General features: G+C 51.6%; 1 protein-coding gene across 1 annotated transcript in view; it reads right to left on the bottom strand.

Annotated features, from left to right (window-relative positions):
- FRMD4B (FERM domain containing 4B) overlaps positions 1-15,582 on the bottom strand; it is a 326,444-nt gene that overhangs the window by 147,294 nt on the left and 163,568 nt on the right. The gene's annotated exons all lie outside the window — the stretch shown is intronic.

Below are 15,582 nucleotides of genomic sequence, written 5' to 3'. Positions count from 1 at the left end.
GGGAGGAAACCGGAGTACCCGGAGGAAACCCACGCAAGTACGGGGAGAATATACAAACTCCACACAGTTAGGGCCATGGTGGGAATTGAACTCATGACCTTAGTGCTGTGAGGCAGTAATGCTAACCATTACACCATCCGTACTGCCCACCATTATGACATTTCGCATTATGGTGTAGACCTTTTGATTGTTGACTAAGCATCTCGGCTGTTTCTGGGCAGAAACCCGCTGTTTTCTGGGTATGTAAGAAAAAACGCATGTGTGCCCAGTGCTTTTTGAGGGAAGGGTCTTGGATGTCAGTGCAGACCACTTCCAGCAGTTCTGAGTTGCAGATTAGTGGCAGACTCAGACCTACTCACTATGGTGGCAATTCCAGAATCGGCGCAATCCCGGGATTTTGGCCAAAAATTGGCTTGGATTCAATCCCGGGGATTCTGGGAATAGGAAACCCCTTTGTTTTTTCAATGGCGGGCAGCGTTGAGCGACCTTGGGAGGCTCAGACGCTGCCCGGCTCTCCCTTCCCCAGGCTTTGCGCACTGCGCAGTGTGATGTGAAGTCAGAGGTCACGCTGCGCATCTCAGAATAACGATCCATGCAGCATTAGGCCCTAAGACCAATATATCACATCAGCTGTTCAGGAATAGTTCCAGGTTTTCTCACTATAAACATCTGTTCCCCTTTTATCTTGGACTATAGTGACCTGATGATCAGTGCTACTTCAGTATTTCTGTCGTATGCTGGGCACGGTTCATGTTTCCTACATTGTATATGAAGGCTCATCAGAGGTATCACTAGGGGGGAAGGGGGGGGCCACACCGGATGTCAACCTCTGGGGGGTGACACCACAATGGCGGCTCCTCCCCGGTGACTGGGAGCCGTGTGCTGCACTATGACATTTTTTGGCAGCGCACAACGACTGTCACTAAGGATGGGCTGTCAGTGCAGGGAGAGTCTATGGGGGGCTGCCCAACATCTTCGACAATTCTGGGCATGCCCCCGGAGTGAAGAAAACGGATGTGCCACGAGCTTCGTGTGGGGGAGCTATTTGGTGGGGATCAGTATGATTTACCGGCGGCCAGGATGCCTGCGGTCAGTATACTGACAATGGCATCCTGGCCGCCAGTATGCCGGCAGCGGGGTGAGCGCAAAGAGTGCTGCGCTCACCACGCTGCGGACTTGTGGCTCAGTGCGCTCGCCACATGTTCTATTCCCAGTGTGTATGCACTGAGCGCTTTTCAGCCCAGCAATGTCAGCGATCATCGCTGTTCAAAAACGCTGGGCAAAAACGCCCAGTGTGTATGGACCTTTAGTGTGAGATGACAGGTCACCATTAAGTACAGCAGACTGTAACTATAATAATAATAATAATAATAATAATAATAATAATTACTCTGTCTCCATCTTTTCTGTAGCGGGTGATGTGTTGGTACTTTTAAAATAAATGAGAGTAGTAATAGCTCCTAATTATTTTCCTTGGACTACAACCAAGGTTTACAAAATATCTGATGACATTTATGAAGGGTGCCAGGCACTATTTTGGAAGCCAAATAAAACTTGGGTATAATTTTAGCAAAACTCGTCAGTTCACCAATTAGAGCTTAATTCTGATGGATTTGCCAGACGGGTTTGAGGAGAACTGAAAGAGTAAGGTCAGGTTTTGCATATACCCCTGTACCCAGTGCTATGAAAAAAAAATGTGTGAGCAGGCCAAGCCTAGACTAATGTCACTTGTGGGACATACCCATATGCGACCAAAGGGGAGATGTAAGAAGAGGTAGTAAGTGCCAAATGTGCCATAACCAATGCTATGTGACACCGAACAATGGTATGTATGAAAGCAAATAATGTAGAGAAAAATCACTTTTCACTACGTTATCTGTAAATATCTAAAGATTTCACTATGGCAATGGGAAATCATTCAGATGTTATTAAAAAACAACAACAATGGCCCTCATTCCGAGTTGTTCGCTCGCAAGCTGCTTTTAGCTACTGGGAGTGAATCTTAGCTTATCAAAATTGCGAACGAAAGATTAGCAAAATTGCGAATAGACACTTCTTAGCAGTTTCTGAGTAGCTCCAGACTTACTCGGCATCTGCGATCAGTTCAGTGCTTGTCATTCCTGGTTTGACGTCACAAACACACCCAGCGTTCGCCCAGACACTCCTCCGTTTCTCCAGCCACTCCCGCGTTTTTCCCAGAAACTGTAGCGTTTTTTCGCACACACCAATAAAACAGCCTGTTTCCGCCCAGAAACACCCACTTCCTGTCAATCATATTACGATCACCAGAACGAAGAAAAAACCTTGTAATGCCGTGAGTAAAATACCTAACTGCATAGCAAATTTACTTGGCGCAGTCGCACTGCGGACATTGCACATGTGCATTAGCGACTAATCACTCCGTTGCGAAAGAAAAATAACAACCGAACAACTCGGAATGACCACCAATAAGCGCACTTTCGTGGCTTATAATTATTTTCACATATTGGCAGGGATTACCTGCCGGTGTGTTTAATAACCAGCAGCGGCTTCGGTGTGGTGAGATCTTGCAATGTTTGCGGGATCTTGTGCATGTGCATTGGGGCTGGCTAGGAGGTCAGACACAGCACATCAGCACTAGGTGGCCAGGGAAGTCTTGAGTGTCTTTGATGGTGACTCTTACAGTAGACAGCCGTCTGCATTCACTACCTCTCCATCTGGATGAAAGTGTTAAGTGTTAAAACAGAACAAACTGCTCCCCTCCTCCGGAGGTGTGATGACATTTTTTTTTTAAAGTTCATCGTTTAGACCCCAAAAGCACCCAAACCCCGGACCTTGGGCGCCTATCAAGCGCTTTAGACAGGTTTAGATGCTTTGTGTGGCTACTGTAACCCGGAGCTGTAAGGCGCCTTAACTGGTAATGGGCATCTGATGTGTGCAACAATTGAATAGCTCCGATAAGACGCCCATTGCTATAGACGCCCAGCAGGGGGCGCTGGACACAATTGAATCGGCCTCACTGTTGCTGCAGCTTCTATGTCCAGATATTTCAAAACATTACACATATGCCCATTAGTGTATAATGAATATTTTAAAGATTTTCTGTCTCGACTGAAATGCCTGAGTTATGAGGGAGACGTCTTCCAGGGCAGCAAATACAACATCATTACAGTACAGCAGCTATTAATAGGACATTAATGGGATTTTATATCTACACTGAAGTAGTTATCAGAGACTTGGCCTTAAGTGACATTGCCAAACTCAGATCTACAGTACAGAGTCCCTGTATCTGGAGAGGAAGTCATAGTCCTCATGTGGTCCTCACCCCCCTCCACCTCCCCACTTCAGCCTATTCCCTCCCGCCTTCTCCGCTTCCTCTCTTCTTCTGCCTGTTCCCATCTTGCCCATCTACTCAATCTCTCACTCTCATCAGGCACTGTCCCTTCTGCCTTCAAGCATGCACTCTTCTCTATTTGTAAAAAAAAACCTACCCTTGATCCAGCCAATCTCTTCAACTACCGACCCATCTCTCTCCTCCCTTTTGCTTCTAAACTCCTTGAGCGTTTTGTCTACAACCGCCTCACTGTCTTTCTTTCTTTCTTTCTACTCACTGCTTGACCCTTTCCAGCCTAGTTTCCGTCCTCAGCATTCCACTGAAACTGCCCTCACGAAAGTCTGCTATTACCTCCTTGCTGCTAAATCTAGGGGCCACTACTCTCTGCTTATTCTTCTTGACCTCTCTGCAAACGGGCTCTCAAGACCCACTTCTTCACCAAACCCAGGCAACTCTCCTCCTAACCCTCTTGTCTATGCTCAAGGTCTACCCCTTCTGTGTCACCCCGGTCTGTTAGCCCCTCACCTTTTAGATTGTAAGCTTGCAATAGCAGGGACTTCTTTCCTCATGTGCCTTTCCTATTCTTACTTACACTATCTTATACTCCATACTCCCTTTGATGGCACCAAATGTACTGTGTAATGGGCCCAGCAGATCCCTTGTGGTGCCATATAGATAAAGGATAATAATAATAATAATAATAATAATAATAATAATAATAATTAATAATAATAATAATACAGAGAGGTTCCTACAAGTGATGTAGTTGGTATCCTCCTTTCTGCTTTAGAATGTAAGCTCTCATGAGCAGGGCCCTCTTCCCTCATGTGCTTATCCTTTTCTTACTTTAATAATCTTCAACTGTACCAAATCCAGCAGTCTTCTGCCACCTGATACTTATCCCAGTGTCATCTGCTGATGTAACTATGTATATTTACCCTGTACTTGTCCTATACTGTCATCAACTGTAAGTTGCTGTTTTCCTGTTTGATTATTCATGTACTCTGTAATTGGGCGCTGCGGAACCCTTGTGGCGCCATATAAAGGTTAGTAATAATAATAATAATAATAATAATAAAAAAGGGTAAGCGATGAGCTCATTCAAATGGGGATTATTTTGGTTTGTTTAACTGAATGTATCAGGGACGTGCAGTCAGGGGAGGCAGGGGAGCAGGGCCGGCGCTACCACTAGGCAGCTTTAGGCAGCTGCCTATGGGCGGAGACCACTGGAGGGCGGCACTGCACTGCACAGTGAATGAAACAACGAATGACCGATTTTTATTTTTTTTAAACACAGTCCGTAGCTCCAGCTGCGTTATGGCCCGTCTGCAGCAGCTGCCTCCTCCTTACATGTACAGTGACAGTGGAAGGCTGGCGGCTGGCTGCATGTAAAGGACGCTGAAGCAGGAGTGCACCGCGCAGCTCCTCTCAGGAAGCCGAGTTCTCAGCATGGGGAGGTAAACTAGACACTATCGGATTTGAGGTGAGGAGCATGGAGTGACCAAACAGGGCCAGAGGGAGGGCCAGTGCACGCCGGGACCAGTGCCGGAACCTGACACAGCAATACAGGCAAACACCCAATGGGCTGTCTGCATGTAGTTTTTCAGGGTCTTATTTAAAAAAAAAAGAAAGCTGTCTTTTATTTCTCACAATGACCTGGTAGCGTCTAGTTTATGACCTGTGGGAGAGGGGAAATCAGGTGCATTCCGGAGCCCTCTGCTACAATTCATTCTAAGGCAGCAGCAGCAGCAGGGAAATCCCTGCAAATGCTTATCTCTCACTCACTGGTGACGATTCTCTCCCTATCTTGAGTCTGCACAGGGATCAGAAGAGCATGTGCTGAGCTCTGATTGGAAGAGCTCGGCACATGCTGATTAGAAGAGCCTCTGAATGGACAAGACTGACACGTGACCTGCTTTCCTTACCCCTGGAACATCGAGGATCTCTCGGCATGGTAGATGCTAGAATCAAGTGGGCTAAGGGACCTTTTCCGTAAGGGGGAGGAGTTACGACGCAAAGGGGAGGAGCTAGGCCAGCGGGATAGTTCCTCTACTATCCACGCCACCAACTATTACCTTTAGTAATTAGGTGGTGAGCGAAGCGGAGCGGAGCGAGCCACCGTGCCCGAAGCGTGGCGAGCGAAGCGTGGCGAGCGAAGCGAGCCCGCGAGGGTACTTTTCGGGTACCCTGTTCGCCTGTAGCTCCTCCCCCTGGTGACGTAGCTCCTCCCCTCAATACGTCACAAGGTCCCTTCAGCCCCTCCGATATAGAACCAACCCTCTCGGCATGGTCCCCATCTGTGAGTAATCAGCCTGCCTCCTCTGTCCCCACGGTTAATGCTCATATTCCCATAGCTCCTGCCTATAGCTGCAACCCTCTTTTCACTGCTTCTGTCTGTCTCTCTATATCCTCTGCCCACCATCTGTGTCCCCCTGTCTGCTCACCATCTGCCACCCCTCTCTCTGCCCACTATGTATTCCCCCCCTTCTCTGCCCACCAGCTGCCTCCCCCTCTCTTTGCCCAGCATCTGTTCCTCCTCTCTGCCCACCATGTGTGTTCCCCCCCTTCTCTGCCCACCAGCTGCCTCCCCCTCTCTTTGCCCAGCATCTGTCCCCCCTCTCTGCCCACCATGTGTGTTCCCCCCCTTCTCTGCCCACCAGCTGCCTCCCCCTCTTTGCCCAGAATCTGTCCCCCCTCTCTGCCCACCAGCTGCCTCCCCCTCTCTTTGCCCAGCATCTGTTCCTCCTCTCTGCCCACCATGTGTGTTCCCCCCCTTCTCTGCCCACCAACTGCCTCCCCCTCTTTGCCCAGCATCTGTCCCCCCTCTCTGCCCACCATCTGTCTCCCCCCCACTCTGCCCACCATCTGTGTCCCCCTGTCTGCTCACCATCTGCCACCCCTCTCTCTGCCCACCATGTGTGTTCCCCCCCTTCTCTGCCCACCAGCTGCCTCCCCCTCTTTGCCCAGCATCTGTCCCCCCTCTCTGCCCACCATCTGTCTCCCCCCCACTCTGCCCACCATCTGTGTCCCCCTGTCTGCTCATCATCTGTCTCCCCCTCTCTCTGCCCACCATGTGTGTTCCCCCCTTCTCTGCCCACCAGCTGCCTCCCCCTCTCTCTGCCCACCATCTGTCCCCCCCTCTTTGCCCACCATCTGTGTCCCCCTCTCTGCCCACCATCTGCCACTCTTCTCTGCCCACCATCTGCCAGCCCCTCTCTGCCCACCACCTATCTCCCTCCTCTCTCTGCCCACCATCTATCTCCCCCCTCTCTCTACCCACCATCTATCCCGGCCCTCTCTCTGCCCACCATCTATCCCGCCCTCTCTCTGACCACCATCTGCCACCCCTTCTCTGCCCAGCATATGTCTCCCCCCTCTCTCTGCCCACCATCTGTCTCTCCCCTTTCTCTGTCCAGCATCTGTCCCCACTCTCTGCCCACTATCTGTCTCCCCCCTCTCTCTGCCCAGCATCTGTCTCCCCCTCTTTGCCCACCATGTGCGTGTCACCCTTCTCTGCTCACCAGCTGCCTCCCCCTCTCTGCCCAGCGTCTGTCTCCCCTCTCTGCCCACCATCTGTGTCCCCCTGTCTGGCCACCATCTGTCCACCACCTCTCTCTGGCCAGAATCTGTCTGCCCCTTCTCTCTGCCTAGCATCTGTCCCCACCTCCACCCTTCTACCCAGTATTTGTGTCCCCCTCTTTCTGTTACAGTAACAAGTAACTAGAACTGTGGAGTGCGGCTCATGACTCAATTTAACTAGCAGTTTGCAACATATGGATAAACTTAGAGAAACATAATAGTACACAGTTATAACTTTAGAGGGTAGTTCATGATTTATTCCCTCTAGAGTAAAAAAAATACCCTTTTTACACTATCAGCATATAACCCAGGCTATTACACATGAACGTGCATAACCCGTGTTGCTGTGCGGTGTAAAAGATCGTCCATATTTGCCTGCACTGCTATGGAGCTGGGTGACGGGGAAGTGAAGAAACTTCACTCCCCCGTCACTATCCCCCCACCACCACCGGGTCGCCCGTCGGCCGTATCCGCAGTCGGGCAGCTTGGAGGCATATTGCAAAGTGTGTAGGGCCCTTAACAGTGAAATTAAATTGTAACATCTTTTCTTTATCAATTTAATTTCATTTGCACATTTTGTCACTGTTTTATGTTTTGTGTATATTTTGCCGTCTTAAATATATATAATAAAAGTTATATTTTAAAAATCAGTGGTCACTCCTACTAGGAGTGACTTATAGTTGTATAGAAGAATACAAGTGATCCGTGAGTGCCGCGTTAAGGAATACTTGCCCTCTTTCTGTTTACATATATAAACATTCTATTCCTGGGTGCACCTCCCTTGTGATAATAATAATAACATTCTATATTGACAATTGGGAAAGGATAGCATAAACGGTTAAGTCTGTGCGGACACTGTACTACCGTCCACCCCCATCTCTCTTCCCATATTCTGACTGCCCCCCTCTCTCTGCCCCCCCCCCCCCCCCCCCCACACACTTTTCTGCCCGGCATCTGGCTGCCCCGATTATTTGGAAACCCCCCTTACAAAATCCTGCGTTTGCCACTGTCTCCTATTCTTTTAGAAACGAGAAGCAGCGAAGGATGTTGTGGGCGCTCCCAGCTAGTCTGTCTTTGTTGAACGTCAGTTACTGTGAGTCTTGTTCCTGCAATCTGCCGCCCCACACCTCCGCGATAGCAACACCCGGCACAGCTATATTCAGGCTGCTGCCGCAGTTCGCATGTGCTCCCAAGTCCCACAAATTACAAGCTGACACTGCAGCTCCCCCCGCGATTGGCTCCCACATGATGCCCGCTCCGGCACTCCATCCCCCCTGAGATTGGGCTCCCGAATCAGTCACCTGCTCAGGTGGCGCATCTTGTTACCCGCTCGCTTCCTCCGGACCCCCCCGCTGTGCGCGCAATTATGCTCCTGCTCCCGAATGTTACCTGCTGCCTCCCCGAGTACCCCCCCCTCCGGCATCTTTTGACCAGCCCCCCCCCCCCCCCGCAATTGGGCTCCCGCATGTTACCCACTGCCTTCCCCTCCTCCTGCATCTTGTCAACAGTCGTCCCCCCCGCGCACGCGCCAATTGGGCTCCCGCACCTTACCCGCTGCCTCTCCCCCACTGCCGCTGTTCACGATGACTGCAGCTGACCGCTAGCCGTCTGCACCTGGGTGGGGTATCCTGTGCCACTGCCGTCGCTGTCAGCGTGTAACCTGCCGCACACTGTGACCCGCTTGCCTCCAGTGAGACCTGCGCCGACTCGCAGGTGGCTATTTGATTTTTTTTTTTATACATGTGACTCCTCATAAAGACTCAGAGTGCAGCTGTTCCTTTCTTCAATAGTGTGTATATGTATATATTATATATATTATATATATATATATATATATATATATATAAAATATATATATATATATATATATAGTTCCAAAGGTCCTGCACTCCAATAATAGAAAGAATAGCCGCTGATGCTGCACAATTCCATATACGTCAAAGGTTTGGCACTCGGCGTAATAAACACAGTAGACAGATTACAACAACGTTTCAGTGCTTTACCACTATCCTCAGGTTACCTTGTAATCTGTCTACTGCGTTTATTACGCTGAGTATATATACTGTACACAGATCCGGCGCTTTCCTTAGGCAGCTTTAAGCAGCGGCCCCTGATGGGACAGACCCACTCTCCTCTCCCTATCCGAGGAGGATGACAATGGCTGTGAAACTTGTAGGAAGCCAACTTTACATCTGGGGGACTGGACAGTTGGTATTGGGGTGTGTGTGGGGAAGGGAGGGGGGGCGGAGAAGGAGGGGGTGGGGGGTGGCAGTAAGCAGATGGTTTGCCTAGGGTGCTCAGAAGCCTTGCACCGGCCCTGCAGGGGAGGCAGTGCCTCCCCTGTCATTAATGAGTAAAATAATACAAAGAAGATACTTATGACACATAAGTATCTTCTTTATTATTTTGCTCATCATTAAAGTGTTCCTAATCAGTTTGGGAGGCACCGATTGTGGTGCCTCCCATAGTGATTGGGAAAAGATATGGGAGCGGGGGGCGGGCGCGGGCGGGGCCTAGCAATGGGCAGGAAAAGCCCATTGAAAAAGCGGCACCATTAGAGGTGCCGTTTTCCTACAGGGACGTGCTTTCAACCTATGAAAGCACGTCCCTGTGAGTGAGGCCACAGTGATTGGGCAGCGGATCCGTCACTGGATCCGCTGTCAGTCACTGTGTGGGCGTCGGTGGCGGCGGAGGTGCAGGCGGCAGAGGTGCGGGATGCGGCGAGCCGGGGCGGCGGAGGTGCTGGCGGTGGAGATGCGGGCGGCGGCGGGACGCGGCATTCAGGCTTATTGTGCACTGTGCAGAGTTTGGCAGCGGTACCCATTTCAAAAATGGCGCCTCAGCATCATTTTTGGAATTCAAGATGGCCGTCTCGAGCCAATCATGGCTCGCCGCGTCATCGCCCCGCCCCCTCCCGCTGACTTATATAAGTCAGCGTGAGGCAGCGGCTGTCAGTCCGATGACGGAGGAGGAGCAGAGAAGAGCTCCTGAAGATCGAAGACGTCGTGGAAGTCCTGGATGGGCGGCGGTTATGCAAAAGAGCTTAGCAGCCGCCGGCCACCAGGTGAAGACGCTGGAAGTCCTGGATGTGCGGCGGCTATGCAAAAAGAGCTTAGCAGCCGCCGCCCACCAGGTGAAGACGCCGGAGGAAGACGCCAGAAGCCCTGGGGAGGTGGCGCCCCCCCAGGTGAAGACGCCGGAAGCCCTGGGAAGGCGGCGGCCACGCAAAAGAGCTTAAAGGCCGCCGCCCCCAGGTGAAGACCCAGTTTAATAAAGTTTTTTTTTCAAGAATGTGTAGTGTTTTTTTTATATATTTTCTTTACAGGTGGACTACAGGTGCCAGCGGGCCCTTTATGTCCGGGCATGCTGGCACTTGTGGTTCTCCAAGTGCCAGCATGCTGGGGCAGGCTTGCTGGGACCTGTAGGCCACCTGTAAAGAACAATATTACTATTCTTTGTAGGTGGACTACAGGTGCCAGTGGGCCATTTATGTCCGGGCATGCTGGCACTTGTGGTTCTCCAAGTGCCAGCATGCTGGGGCAGGCTTGCTGGGATCTGTAGGCACCTGTAAAGAACAGTTTTAGCATACAATGAACCCCGCACCCACCGCCACCAGGGGTGCGGGGCATAGCACTGGGCTATCAGCCCAGTGCTGGTTGTTACTCGGGAGGGGGGACCCCATTTAGATTTTTTTGGGGCCCCACTTTCCGAGGAATTCCAGGTTTGGGGGGTGTTTAATGGCATGGCTGAGTGTCTCCGCTGCTATGGCATTATCCCTCCTGGCTGGTTCTGGTGTGGGGGGACTGCACTATTTTTTTCCGGGAGGGGGGGGGGGGGGTTGAGCTGCAGTGCCTCCCCAGCCCCTGACCTCACCGCACGTCACTGGAATGTATAGGCTGAATTGTTAGTGCGTCAATGGTGCCTATGGTGGTAGGAGGAACTTTTAGTGCTGCAGTGATATCACCGGTAAGCCAAATTCTTAGGGGTATATTTACTAAGGTGTGAGTTTTGCCCATAGCAACCAATCAGATCCTAACTACTATCTTCGAGAAGTAGCAAGATAAATGTTAAGTGGAATCTGATTGGTTGCTATGGGCAACATCTCCACTTCTGTGTGGGTGTGACCAGTGTTGTGTGGGTGTGGCCAACAATGTCTAGCTGTGGCCAGTGCTGTGGGGGTGTGGTCAGTGCCATGCGGGCATACACCCCCCCCTGCACAATCAGCCCCCCCCCCCCCAATGTCTCCCTAAATACGTAAAATTAGTACAAATACTAATTTAATACTTATGACTTATGGGCGCTCATGTGGCCAGCTGTGCGGCTGGTGATCCTCATACTGCCATGATGATAGGACTATTTTTATGTGGAGGCCTGGGACTGTAGTACCATCCACATCACTGTTACTCTGCCCACTGGTTCCTAGTAAACAAAAAGGTTCCAGTCACTGTCTATACTCTATAGGTGATTGTATACTTCAACTCACACTTGCCTACCCAACCGGAATGTTCGAGAGACTCACATATTTCAATAAGTTCTCCTGGACTCCCAGGACAGCTGTGCATCCTTCCAGAACCCACCTCCTTATTGGAGAGCAGGAAGTAGGGACTCTATGGCATAAATTGCATTGGTCTGTGTCATAATAACCCTGCCCCTCTGTGACAGGGCCGTAATTACGGGTATGTGAGTAAGGACAAGAGGGCGGTGCCATGGCTGCAGTGATGGCACCTGCAATTAAATTGCAGGGTGCCTAGAGAGTTGCGCCGCCTGAGAGCAGCTCATGACGTCCTCAGGTTGCCTCTAGCCCTCAGCATCCCGGTCCAAACACCCTCCTCCATGACATCATCACTGAGGATGAAGGGGGGGGGGGGGGGCATGAAGCAGGCCCCGGGTGCATTAGTGCCCTGCTATTGGAGCCCACATCCCTGAATATGTTTGTTAATACAATGCCCCAAAAATAAAATTTAACAATAATGGCACATATGAGCCTAAGAAGTAGAAGATTACTGCAGTAGTGTACGTTTATCTGAATATTTCGCCTATAACACCCTATGCCTATACAGTAGTATTGCAGCAATGGCCCTTTCCTCATAATTCCCCATATTACGTTACTGTGTCCCTTTTTTTATACATCCTGCTGAACACACCTATCCCAGAGGGCCAGCCCAGTGAGTGCAGCGCCACTTCCTGGTGCGTTATTCCCGCCCACAAACACACATGCCTTCATTACAGTCAACTTCCTCCTTGTCTACACCTTGACACTAGGAAACAAATGAGAATAGTTTTTTAAGAGTTAAACTCTGGTGTCGGCTTCTATTCTTCCTAACAGGAGTTCATATGAAGTTTACCACACCCATGTAACAATAGGGAATTATTATAGGGTGTGTTAAATCTGCTTTGTGACCTGCAAGAGTAGCAGAATGCAAGCCGTGGGTTCAGCCGGTCTGTCTACATCAGCAATGTTACAGCATGAAGGATAACATTGCAGAGAGAGAGATCAGGAGGCAATACAATGTGTAGGAATATCTCCTATATATTAGGCCAAATCTGTGACTCTGTGCCTGGCCGTAACGCTGGGTGGAGTCACAGGGCTGGGCGGAGGCAACGGCCTCTGCCCTGTGCCAGCACAACACTAGGGAGGCGGACACAATCACCAGGGAAAAGCCGCCACTGGACGGACGCCCCACCATGCCCGGTCACACAAGAGCCGGATTAAGGGGGGTGGACGGGGGGGGGGGTCACTACCCCGGGACCCCCTACCTTAAGGGGCCTCTCAGCCGGAGCTCTGTCCCCATTCAGGTTGCCGGGACAGGAGGGTTCCACGTTGCCAGGGGCGGAGTGCGGGCTGTGCATGCGGCTTCCTCCTCTCGGGCAGCATGGTCAAGCAAACTCCAGCCTCCACCGCTACCAGGAGAGATGCTGCTGGCGGCGGAGGCTGGAGATTGCTCGACTGTGCTGCCCGAAAGGAGGTAGCCGCATGCACACACCTCGCACTCCGCCCCCGGTAACGTTGAGCCCTCCTGCCCCCACCAACCTGGTGTCCTCAGACTCTGCGTTGCCTGTGTGACCGGGCCAGGTGAGCAGCGCGTGCAGTCAGGGGAGTAGGGGGGGGGGGGTTTGATGGCTATTGCCGGTGATTTTGTACTGTTAATCGGCGGGGGGGGGGGGGGGGTGCTGGTAATCGGCGGCGGGGGGGGGGATGGTGCTGGTGATCGGCGGGGGGCGCACTCCTGTTTTGGGTGCCCTGGGTCCCCCAGGTTTTAATCCGGCCATGTGTACACCCACGTACACCAACACCCCACGCCATGGACCCCTCACTTATGCAACCCCATCACCACCTAACACAGGGGGGTCTTGCAGATCAACACACGCCATTTGCACAACACCACACGACCCACCCATCCCTGCTCACACGGACAACACTCACACTGCACGCACCATGCTCTGCTCCAGACACAGCTGCCAGCTCACACACACACTGCGGCCCTGTGGAAATGAGAGCCTCCTTTCCCGGCAACACACAGCCACCCAAACACCGACTGACACCCGCACCTCACAACACGGAACCCTCCCTCCGCCAAACCCCGTCACCAGCTACAAAATCCAGCTACTGAGGGGACATGCAGGCCGGGAGTCGATGACCGCGCAACGGATCAGCACACACCATGTTAACACTGCCCGTTGCTGCACATGCAACACTGCAAGCACCCCGCACCTCACTCTGTACCTCCATTAGGTGTATCACCACAACTGCCCCCAGCCCCGCGGAAGACATGTATGTTCCAAGCCACCACCAGACCACACCTCGGGACAAGGGACACCAGCGCACATTCCAGATTCTATACACCTAATGCAGCCAGACACTCACAGACGCCCACCTTGCACTATCACCCATCCCCGTATGTGCAGCAATGCCTTATGCCCTAATCCACACTCGCATGCCGCCATCACAAGGGGGCAACAAGTGCAGCCTCATGGTCCCAGCACAGCCCCATTACCACAACACTTTACAGCTCCAGCCATCAGCCAGAGACATACCATCGCCTATCAGCACAGAAACAGAGCAACCTCTTCTCCCTTACACACACACACACACACTCACCCTCCACACTCCTAACAACACACACGCACCCTCCTCCGCCCGCTGCACACACAAAACACCTTCCCCATCCTTCCTACACCCCCACCCACCTACAACCCCCCTGCCCCCATCACCCTCACACCACATGAAAAAACACAACCCTCACACACCCAACACTACAAATTACAAACAACCCCACACCCACGCAACCACCTATTCAACACCCGCCACACACCACAAGCCCATCCCACAACCACAATAACCCCATACCTGCCACCCACCCCCCTGCACCACAACACAACCTTCCCCATCTGACTAACCCAGTCACCCCCCCCCCTTGCATGCACACACCACAACCCACACAAAACCCTCAACCATTCATCCCATGTGGACCTCTTCCACCCATGCAAACTTCCAACCCCATCCCCCTGCCACCCACAACCACAACTCCATCACACGCTACACCTCCTGTCACCACCCCCATCCCTCACCCCTACCAAAAACATATACAGTCAGCGGGCCCCCACCACGCACTTGCGCAAGCACCATAAAACACTACCCACAGTATTTTTGCAACCCCCACAGCAAACTACGTTGCCCTCCCAAACAACACTCCACCACGCACATTCCCTTCAACACCCTCCACAATCCAGGCCAACACCACCCTAAACCTATCACACATCCACCTCCCTCCCTCTACAGCCAACTCATTATCTCAAACCATCAAAACACCAGTTAGCGCACAACACTACCCGCATATCCTACAGCCACAAAGATGCAAATTACAACTCCAACATCTGCCAAACCAACACACCTCAGCCCCCAACAAACACCCTAATACCACATCCTCTTCTCCTTACCACACGAAGGAACAATCCACCCACCCCCCATACACACCATGCACGCACCCTCCACACATCCCTGCTCGCACAACACCAGTTCCCCATACTTGCAAAACCACCACCCACCAACTCCACCTTAGCAACCACTAACCCTCACAGCTATTAACACAACCCTTGCACACCCACAACTCCAACCCACAACAAACCCGACACTACAATTCAACCACAACACCTCACACCAACCTTCCACATCCCCCTAGGCTACTCCCCCCCCCCCCCCCCTAACAGGCACACCCCACACACACCCCAATACCCTACACAACCCACCCCATGTAGACATCCCTCAGCCATGGCACTTTCGTCTACCTTCCCCCTAACCCCTACACCTCCACCAAGTGGAACACCTCCTCTAAGCTGCAGGAGGTTTAAGATGGGGGTGGGAGGGTAAACCATCAGGATGTCGCTGTATGTACCACCAATATTCCAGCAAAATAGATAATCCAACATAGTGCTGAAACCAAGGGTACTGGTTAATCAGTGGTGTACCTGTATATATATCTATGTACACACACACACATACAGACATATATACATAAATTATGATAGCAGACAATGCCCTCTCATTAATGCCATTAATAGTTTTGCTTTGCATTATGAAATCAGACCACTACAAAAGAGGCCCCAGTTTATGGCTAGGCCGCAATAACTGCTTAGGATACATTTTAAGCATGAACGTATGGGCCAGTATGTAGCAAGCATGCAGGTCAGTA

Source organism: Pseudophryne corroboree, chromosome 9, assembly GCF_028390025.1.
Source record: "Pseudophryne corroboree isolate aPseCor3 chromosome 9, aPseCor3.hap2, whole genome shotgun sequence".
Classification (NCBI taxonomy): Eukaryota; Metazoa; Chordata; class Amphibia; order Anura; family Myobatrachidae; genus Pseudophryne; species Pseudophryne corroboree.
The sequence above is the reverse complement of the archived record's forward strand: the minus strand, read 5'-3'. Positions and strand labels throughout refer to the sequence as shown.